The sequence below is a fragment of the Hakea prostrata genome, unplaced genomic scaffold, assembly GCF_041222555.1.
Source record: "Hakea prostrata isolate BN-2017 unplaced genomic scaffold, UWA_Hpros_2 contig_38, whole genome shotgun sequence".
NCBI lineage: Eukaryota > Viridiplantae > Streptophyta > Magnoliopsida > Proteales > Proteaceae > Hakea > Hakea prostrata.
In genome coordinates, this window is record NW_028291157.1 from 37,764 (window position 1) to 49,143 (window position 11,380).

Consider the following 11,380-nt stretch of genomic DNA (forward strand, 5'->3'; position numbering starts at 1 on the left):
TCAGTTTAGGACAAGAATACAAGATGCTAAGAAGAAAATCATGGAAATGCATATACAAGAATCAAAATGAGAGCATGGCATAGGCAAGAATGGAAGGAGTTTAAGCTTTAGCAAAGAATGAACACTTGAAGTGGTGGTTGCGAGGTTGCAGCACCAACTTCAAGGTTACAACAACAAGTAAGAGAGGGGAATAGAGTAGAATAGAGAGTAAGGGAGAGAAATCATACCTTAGAGATGATATTGAAGACAAGAGACAATGATTGATGCAATATTCCTTCACCACTACCAAAATAATGCCTTTGGAAGCTCTCCCCTCATTCTCAGCAGGCTAAAAGAGTAAAATAGGGTTCAAGTCATGAGGCTCACTTAAGTAGAGAAGAGAATATCCAAAAAGCATCAAATTCTCAGATTTGGAATCCTTTGGTCGACTAGCCCAATCAACCAAGCAAGAACAACAAGCTTGATCCAGGGAATTGAAAGGCTAGAACAACTCAAATTGAAGTGGGTTTTCTCCTGCAAGTCAATCAACAAGTCTAGAAAGTATTACCTTCAAATCGAGTCCGGAAGTGCATTAGGTACTTCAACTAGACTTCCCCTCTTCTAGGTGTAGCTTCTCACCAAACACTGACAATGCATCCATGTAAGGGGCATCACTATCAATATCCATGGGCTCGGAATCAAACACCAAGTCTTCAACGGAGAGGGCCCACAAGTCTCTCCATCCACTCTGGATCTTCAGACCTACAAACATCAAGGGTTCCGAGTTAGGGTCAAGGTTAGGATAGAATAGGGCTGGATTTCACAGGGGCTATGGATCACTCGGGTATGCCAGGTAGGGTACCGGCTGGGTGGATGTGACATGAACCAATCCTATGAGAGGGCCATTGAATTAGCAAGTTCATCGGCTGCAAAATTTGCTTTGTGAGGGATGTAGGAGAAGGAACATTCTGTAAAGGATGCTACCAGCCTGAGAATATTGAAAATTAGGTGTGAGACTTTCCAGCTTCCACAAGATTTTGGATGCGTAAGAGAGGGAGCAAGCGATTGGTTGTCGCTCTCCACTTGGATATGGGAGATCTGGAAGTCGAGTGCGAGACTAAGTCCGTGTTGAATTGCTTGTGCCTTGGCAGTAAGAGAGTCCTGACAACTCGTGCCTTGTCCAAAAGCAAACACCACCTGATGAGAAGAGTCATGTGCTAGACCACCAATTCCTGAGCGTTTTCGATTAATAAAGGAGGAGCCATCCACATTAGTTTGATCCTTCCGGGAGGTGGAGGTTCCCACCTGATGAGTGGTGTAGTTTTGCTAAGGAGGTGAAGAGGGGGGAGAGGGATGAACTCATGGATCTCACGTTGTAAATGCAACATGACATCTTGAAGCTTTGGGGAGTGGAAGAGAGGGTAAGCGTAGTATAATATCCCCAAAGAGCCCAAAGGGTGATAAGGGTGTGAAAGTTATATTGTTTGTAAGGGGAAGGGTAAGCGGATTGGGTGGCAAGGGCTTGAAGTTGGAGGTCGAAAGGGCATGCGGGATCCCATCGGTGAAGTTTACAAGAATGCCAGAGGTGGTTGGTGACGGGGCACAGGAAAAAGAGGTGATGTGCCGAAAAGGTGTGGTGCCCACAAAATCTACAATGGAGCAAGACATGACAACCTCTGTCATGGAGCAGATCTGCCATAGGTAATTTGGCCAGAATAGTTTTCCATAGGAAAAAGAGAATTCTAGGATGTAGGGGGAGATGCCAAATTTGGAGCTAGTTAAGGTTGGGTAAAGGGGAGGGAGGAAGGGCGATGAAGTTGCCAACCGGTAAGCCGAATTGACAATGAACTTGCCTGAGGAAGTCGGTTTTTGGATGAGCGATCAACCTGTGGGAAAAGGGGGATTGGGATGTTAAGAATGTTGATTGCGATGTCAGCGGGCCACCAATCAAAAACCTTATCCCTATGCTAGGAAGCTGTCATGGAGTTGATAAAGGCTGAAACCTTCATGGGAAGAGAAGCTGCTGGAAAGCAACCCAAATCTGGGGGTTGATTCGGGACTAAATTGAGATACTAAGGACTGGCTTGTGAACCATCCTCAGTTTATAGGAAAAGGCCTTGGCCTAAAAGTTCCCTAGCTTTGAGCAGCAATTTCCATCCCCACGAAGTAGAAGAGGGAGGGAGCGTCTAGGAAGGTGGCATTCTTGAAATACTTGCATTTCATCAATCTACCCCATATTGATGTAGAAGGGTTAAGTAATTCCCATGCCTTCTGAATCAAAAGAGCGAGGTTAAAAACAACACTTTTTTTGAGGTTGAGGCCACCTTCTCCAGTCGAGCAACAAATGATATCCCAAGAGATGGTGTGTACATGCCCTTGAGTACCATTTGACCAGAAGAAATCCCGAGAGATCTTGTCAAGTGTATTTTTGTATTTGGATATCTCATTTATGGATTAAAATCGTCTACATCGCCAAGAGTAGCTGCCATCCGGCAGCAGCTTACTATTGGGCGCCACATCTCCTGGTATGAATCTCAATTGTTGGATGATGAAAATGGGTATAAAGCGGTTCAACCAATTTGATATTATGAACAAACCAAACCCATCTTCACTCACCCTTTGTTGATCCATCTCTTTCAAGCCATCCCTACCCCTGAATGGGAACAATGGCGACATTGCCATCCCATTACTTGTCTAACATGTGGGTTCGAGAGTGAAGACTTCTTATCACCGTTGCCTTTTTCAATGGCCACCCATTGTTTTCATATAAATTAAATAATTTGTTCACTGCCCATTCATTTTTTTAACCTTCTCTTCTTCTTCTCCTCTTCTTTTTCGTCATTCCATTATTCTAGAAAAGGAACAAGTGGGATACCCTTTCTTGTTCGATTTGGTATGGAGAGCTCTGCTGGTTATTCTTGGATTTCTTTCATATTTTTTAGTTATTGCAGAATAAATTTGTTTATTTTTTATCTTATTTTATGATTCTATTTTTTTAAAGTTGTAAAGGGTTCTTAAATCTCCCATTCTCTGGTTGCAGAGAAAGGAAAAGCTTAAGCCATATACTTTTGAAAAAGAGAAATGAGGGAAAAGAAATTATTGCTCCAAAATCCTGCTCTGCAGTACAAGCAAACAAAATTGCAATAATGGGCTCGACCGGATTGGTCAAGTTACGCCTCCAATAATCAAGTTAGTGAAGCACACGACTCTAGATGAAGAAAGTAGGTAGTAGATCACAATGCCAATGGATATAACTCGAGAATGCCTACTTATAATGATGAAAGTGTTAGTATTTATAGCTTAGGAAGTTACTTTGGTCATGTAGTGATGGAGTGAAACTCAGAATCTACAATTGTTCCGATTTAGGTCATTGTGTCTGAGCAGAACTTTATTAAACATAGACTCCTTGACCTATCAGAGTTCTTAACAACTTGATCATGAGACCTGGATATCTCATGTTCAGCTATGAACCTCCCCAAAGACTTAGGGAGTTCATCGAACCCTACTGGGATCCTTTGCCTAAGTTAAGCCTCGGTTCCTTTATTAGACTGACTAGGATCTGGTCGAACCATATTGAACTTTGTTGGTCCTTATTCACCCGACTCACTAGAACTCACCCGTATCATAAGCCCCCTAGTCCCTTGGTTGAAGCATTTTAGAGCTCGGGTGTCACACCCCACCTGTTGGTATTGGTTCCGCCCGACAACTCATGGGTGCGATCCATCACAGGATCCACGGTCTTACCATCAATAATAATTATATACAAGAAATAGAAATCAAGAGCGAGAGCAAGTTCAAATAATTAATCAAAAAGGATTACTAGAGTCCAAATACTCCAAGAAGGAATCAAATGAAGGAATCAAAATAAATAGTTTCCAAAAGTTATCGAGTTCAGTGGAAGCAATAAAATAAACTAAATCAGTTTCTTTCCAGTACCTTTCTGTAAAGCCAAAGTCTTCTCTTCCAAAACAGCAAGAAAGGGGGTTCTCCAGTTCTTCTCCAAATACTTCTCAAAATGCCTAACAATCTCCCTCCTTCTGCCGTCATTGGGTGTTGTAAGCACACTCCAAGCATCTGCAGGAGGCTTCGTGGAATAAATCTGTCTCCCACTAATGGTACCACATTTTCTTCATAGATGTTGCTCCGGTCACACGGAACTTCTCCTAATTCTAGAACACCATCTGAACAATATAATATAGGAAAGGAATGATTTGACAAACTCAGTAAGGATAACACATCTCTCATACATATGACAACATATCCAGATAAGCATATATGTAATGAATGATATGCAAGTATATGAATGCTACTAAGATCTAACTATGCAAGTCTCTAGATGGTTGACATGCCTTAAGATATAACACCAACCCTCCTCTGGGTAGGTCTAGTCACTCTGATGCCTCACAGACTGGTTACCTATGTTGGGATCCAAGGTAAAGGGGTTCAGTCCTCGTCAATCAACCATGGCTGGGGTTTAGGTCAACACTCTCTTACCACAACCATTGGCATGAGTACTAGTGCATGTTGGGGTTTCTAATCCAATGCAAGGTCATACGGTAACATACTACATGAAGTCCAGATACTTCCCCTATGGCACCACCAACTCAGTTCGGTATCCTTCTCCACCTAGGAATGAGAACCCATATGGAATGGCTACCACTATTGGACTCCATTCCTTAACCCTATGGTCATCCACATATTGTTTGGGGCGGATGCTCTCATGACCCCTCACAACTTCTGGCCGCTCCTTGGATGTCCATAAGCCCAAACCCTAACATATGCAACCCTACCAATACATGATCAACAGTGGACCGCTAAATCTCTACACGGACTGGTTACCACTGTAGGATGAAACATAATTACATCAATTATCATGGGTTATTCGACTTCAATTCCCCTACCGAAAGGGTAGTATCATGTATGGGTACTTAGCCATGCACTCTAGACTCCCTAGGTATGTCATTTAACAATCATGATAGTGTTGGGGGTATCAGTGAGCATGTGTCCCATACCACAACCCTCTGATATCCCAAGCAATGGATACCCAAATGGATACCCTTCCATCACAACTACATCACATCATCAACCATTATAACATAATCATTCAATCTATATCACAAAGTGATAAAGTATATAAAAAAAATCTTTTATAGTATACATTGAACTATAATTCAATGACTTATACAACTATAACAAGTTACATAAACAATGGATAGTGTAAGAAATATACAATTTATCATATAGCATGTCATTACATATAAATAAGAAAGTGTGTCCTTACCTATAATTATGTAAAAGCTTACTAGAATGCAATTAAACTTCACTCACAACAGTTCCAGCAAACTCAGAGAACTCCTAAACATAGAGTTGCAAAAATATAAAGAAGACATGAGTCAAATCAGAGCAAGGACCAATTTCACAGAGCTACTGTGACCTAGCCGGTCGCTAGGGGCGGTTGGTTGGCTTAAGCGACCGCCCCTGTTACAGACAGTCTACAAGTCCGAAATTCTTACTTTTGATTTCCCAATTTTAATCCAATTTTGGGAATATTTAAATCTGAATTTCATCTTGTAAACTAAGCGACTGCCCCTGTTACAGACAGTCTACAAGTCCGAAATTCTTACTTTTGATCTCCCAATTTTAATCCAATTTTGGGAATATTTAAATCTGAATTTCATCCTTAAGAAGTTTACAACACAAGCACGAAGCAGCAACCCTAAAATTCTAATGATTCATATTTCAACTCATCTGCTTTTAAGTAGATCTATCATTTATGCGAATGCAATGATCCGTTTTCAGACAGGATTTAATCAAAATCACTGATGGGGAATAAAACCAATACAATTCAACCACCACCAATCCAAAAGGGATGGATCCACTCCATTCAAGAGATGAGGAAAAAAAACTAGAGAGTGTGGGGATCACTTACCTCTTCAAGATTCACAAAACGGATGAAGGATTGGATCTTCTTCGCAGACCAAGCTTCTCGCACCTTCTAGCACGTGTTCTCTATCTCCTAACTGTCCACAACAACAATCCCGAATAGAATAATGAGTAAAAAGGTCGGGGTTCGCTATATATATGGGACTGGGGGCACATTAGGGTAAAAATCCTGCAAGCAGACCTGGTGGTCGCTTGGGGTGGTTGATTGGCCAATCAACTGCCTTAAGCAACCGCCCCCTAGTAGTTTTTAGTACTTGGGTGCTTTGCTCAAGGGGTTGATCCCCAACTCAAACCTAACCTTATACAACATGTGGGGGAGATCTTACCATGATTTTGGACATTTCAACCACCTCTGGACTCTACTGGAAATCCATTTTCCCAGCAAGGCAGGTTCTTCATCAAGAGAATTCAAATCCATGGACTTAGTGTCACATCCCGCTAGCCGGTACCCTATCTGGAATACCTGGAGGTGTGATCCATAGCCCCAAAGATCAAGTTTAGGAATGATCATATCCATTTATCACAATAACATAATCAAAAGCAAGAACAAATCATTTTATTCCAGTATTTATTAATAAAAGTCAAGAAAGGATCTCAGAAGGATCACTAAAGAATATCAGAGTGTGGAACAATAAGATACCAATCAAAAGACAACTGTAGAGTATAGCGGAAATATACCCCACAAACATATGCAGAAGGTAGATCGAAATCTAAGTAAAGCTCTAAGCTAATACAATAAAAGTCTAGAAGAAACAAGAGAATCTAATCAACATCTTCAGTCAGCTCTTCTTCTTCTTCAGTCTTCATCTTCTTCACTTTAGGGTCATGCTCTTGAAGCTTCAGATCAGCATCTAGCACACGATCCCATCTGCGAATAAGACGATGCCGGCTTCCATCAATAGGAGTCGTCAATGCAGCCCAAATCCGAGTGTTGGCTGCCTTGCTGTTCATTACCTTGTCCAAGGACATCCGGAGCTGAACCATATAAGGAAAGGTTCTCCGTGCTGGGGCACGAGTTCTCTTTTGTTCTTGCAATGTCATCTAAAAACAAGTCCCCCGAAGGGTAAGCTCAAAAGAAGTTAGCAAGTAATCCAAATACAATAAGCATCTTCACATGCATTCACAAACAAACATATATGCCATGATATGAAACAATAAATGCAATATGCTTCTAACTCTATGTATGTATGTTGGTCTCTATTGGCAGACATGCTTTAAGTCATAGCACCATACTTCTTTAGGTAGGTCTCAATTCACTCATCCTCAGTTGGTAATGGGTCAGTACACCTTATGGACAACCTTGGCTGGGGTTTAAGTCACCTCTCTCTCACATCACCGTTTGGTCTAAGTACTGACGCATGTCAGGGTAATGCCTAGCCCAATGCAAGTCTTCTACTTAGTCATATCAACTCAGATCCAGATACGTCCATTCCTCGCCCCTAGCGATCCTTTCCGGTATCCTTCACACTAGAGTAAACATAGTCCCAGACTACGGACTCATCAACTCTATTGGTCATCCACATATAGTAAACGGGAAGCTGTCATGTCCTCTCATGGGTTGGTTACCAGTCTTGAGCGCTCGTGAGCCCAAGTCTATCCATATGCAACCCTACCAATAAATGGCCCCCACAATGTGATTTATGTCCCCTCACGGGTTGGTTATCGGTCTTGAGCGCCCATGAATCCCCATTGCTACCACGGGTCATTCGGTCTCAATACCCTTCCGAATCGGGTCTGATATAACAGGGGTATTCCTAGGCAGACACTGCTAGACCAATCCTAGGTATGTCAACTAGTAGTTAAGGAAAGAGTCAAGGGGACCATAGGAAAGCGTCCAATACCACTTCCATTGATGTCCAAAGACAGAAATGCCAATAGGGCATTCCCCATTCCACAACTACGACCTAAGCATCCATATCACATCATGATTCCAAACATATCATTATCACACTCATATCCACATCATAGTCCATGTCACATTCTCATAATCAATAATCAATTATAATATTAAATTAACAATGTGAACAAGCTACTGTAGTTGCAGAAGTATCATGATGTAAAGAAAACCAAACAATAGTAGTTAAATCATACATTCATATCATAATACATAAAGACATGTAAATAGGCATATTGTGAGTTGGAATACTCACCTCGTAATCCGAACTTATAGTCTTCAAATAAGAGATTAGAGAACAAATCCAAAATCACCTAAACAAGCTTGACAAAACATGTATAGGTCATAAGAAGCAATTCCAAAAGATTGGAGTCGAAACGGATCAAAAATAGAGTTGCTGTCACTGCGGGTTGATTGGTTGGGTTGACTAGTTCAGTCGACCTAGGCAGTCTGCCCAAGAGTAATCCGAATCCAAAAATAGTATTTTGATCCGAAACCTATTCTATACAATCGGGAATGCTATGAAACTTGGAGAGACTAAGTAGATGACTTGCATTGGGCTAGGCTTCACCTTGACATGTGCCACTACTTAGACCAATGGTGATGTGAGAGAGTGGTGACTTAAACCCCAGCCATGGATTGTCCCAAGGGATGTAGGACCCATTACCAACCGGTGATTAAGTGATTGAGACTTACCTAAAGAAGTATGGTGCGATGACTTAAAGCATGTCTACCGTAGAGACTAGCATATGTAGAGTTAGAATCATACTTGCATCATGTGTTTCATATCATCTTGCATCATGTTATGACTTGTAACATATGGTTTATGTATTATGGATTAACTGCCTTGCTGAGTTCTTTTGAACTCATTCCTTTTTGTGCAATTGTTTTGTTAGACTTCCCTGCAGGTACCAAAGAAGCCGATGGCTTATACTTCGAGGTGGACTAGGATCCTGCATACTACACTAAAGGTCTTGGCCATTATGAAAGTTATTGTGAAGGTGCCGGGGGTGATTACTCTCCGTACCAAGATTAGTTGGACTTTGGTGTGGGCTAGGCCATGCTTAGTTTCCTTCATATACACCTACAAGGACATCTTGTACAAGACTAAGGAGACCTTTGCTTAGGCCTTTTTATTGTTATTATTTGGAACTTGGATCTATAACTTAACTTTCATTGATATACTCTTAGGTGTTGGTTTTGTAACTAACTTTGATTGACTACTTTTCCGCTGCCCTGAAGGAGTGACTTTCGCTCACTCTCTCTCTTTGGGATTATATTTATACATTTGGTATCATCTTTATTCCGCACTTTGATTATCTGTTCTTATCTTATTCATGATTTCTTTTATTATATGCTTTTACCTTGATTATTATTGTTCATGATTGTGTTATCGCGTATGTGGGAGGCATGGTTGCTCGATACTTGATCTTTGGGACTGTGGATCACGTACTCGGGTATGCCTGGTAGGGTACCGGCTAGGTGGATGTGACATGCGCCCGTACTCATGCCAATGGTCGTGGTAAGAGAGTGTTGACTTAATCCCCAGCCATGGATGCCTGATGAGGACTTGACCCCTTTGCCTGGGATCCCAATAGAAGTAATCAGTCCATGAGGGATCAGAGTGACTAGACCTACCCAGAGGAGGGACGGTGTTATATCTTAAAACATGTCAACTATCTTGAGACTTGCATAGTTAGATCTTAATAGCATTCATACTTTATCATATATGCATTTCTGATTGTGTTGACATATGGATGAGAAATGTGTTATCCTTACTGAATTTGTCAAAATTCATTCCTTTTCTATGTATGTTATACTAACTGTATAGATGGTTACACGTTGTCGGAAATTGGAGAGGATTAGTATGATCGAACTCTCTCGTATAAAGAAGATGTGGCACCGTCAGTGGGAGATAGAGATAGCTTCCATGAAGCCTCTTGCAGATGCTTGGAGTGCGCTTATTGAACCCATTGATGGCCAAAGGAGGCAGATTGCCAGACTTTTTGAGGATTGTATGGAGAAGAACTAGAGAACACCTTTTCTTGCTATTCTTTCATGAAGCACATTATTTAGCTTTAGAGAAAGAAACTGGAAAGAAACTCATTTAGTTTATTTTGTTTGCTTCCACTGAACTCGTTATTTCTTCGATCATTGGTTCTTTCTTTCATTCTTTTATTGGAGTATTTGGACTCCTGTAATCCTTTGATTAATTATTTGAACTTGCTCCTGCCCTTGATTTATCTATACTTGCATTTATTATTATTGATGGGTAAGACTGTGGATTCTATGACAGATCGCACCCACGGGTTATCGGGCGGGTAACCGAGACCGACAAGTGGGATGTGACAATTTCCCCTTGGGGAGCGTGACTTTTGTTTGTAAAGAAGAAGGACGATAGCATGCATAAGTTAACTATTAAGAATAAGTACTTGTTGCTAAGGATAGATGATCTCTTTGATCAATTGAAGGGAGAAGCAGTATTCTCAAAGATAGATTTGGGATCCAAGTATCCTTAACTTAAAGTAAAGGCAAGTGATATCTGTAAAACAACATTCAGGACTTGGCACATACACTACAAGTTTAGAGTAATGTTTTTTGGCTTGATAAATGTTCCTGAGTGTGTATAGATCTGATGAACCGAGTATTTCATGATGTTTTGGATAAATTTCTGATTATATTCATAGAAGATATCTTGATTTACTTGAAGAATGAAGAAGAGCCTGTTAAACATCTCCATTTTACTTTAGAAAGACTGAGGGAGAAGAAGCTTCTTGCTAAGTTCAATAAATGCAATTTCTAGTTGTTTAAGCTAGTTTCCTTGGCCATGTAGTTTCAACAGAAGGAAATCAAGGAAGTAGTAGAATGGGATAAACCTAGGATTGTGACCGAGATCAGAAGCTTTATGGGAATGGTAGGATAGTACAAAAGATTCATATAGAACTTTTCTAGATTAGCTGCTCCGATGACTAAACTTACTAGAAAAGGGGAGAAGTTCATCTGGAATGATGCTTGTCAGAAGAATTTCCAGGAATTGAAGAAGAGACTGACACATGCCCTAGTGTTGACCATACCTGATGACTCTGGTGGGTTGATAGTCTATACTGACGCTTTGAAGATTTGTTTAGGTTGTGTTTTGATGCAACATGGAAAGCTAGTGGCATATGTGTCATGGCAATTGAAAGATTATGAACGGAACTACCCTACTCACCATATGGAGTTAACGGTAGTAGACTTTGCCCTGAAGATTTGGCGTCATTATTTATTCGGAGAACGAATCGCCATTTACATGGATCATAATAGTTTAAAGTACTTCTTCTCCTAGAAGGAGTTAAACATGAGGCAACATAGGTGGTTGGAGTTGATAAAGACTATGACTGTGATATTCAATATCACCCTGAGAAAGCTAATGTAGTGGCATATGCTCTCAGTAGGAAGATTAAGTGAGAATAAGCGAATATGAATGCTCTCAGAAAATGGATTCTATACTCCATCTTAAAGTTTTGACTGGAGATTGTTCTAGAAGGATCTAATGTAATACGTGTAGCTATGACAATGCGGTCA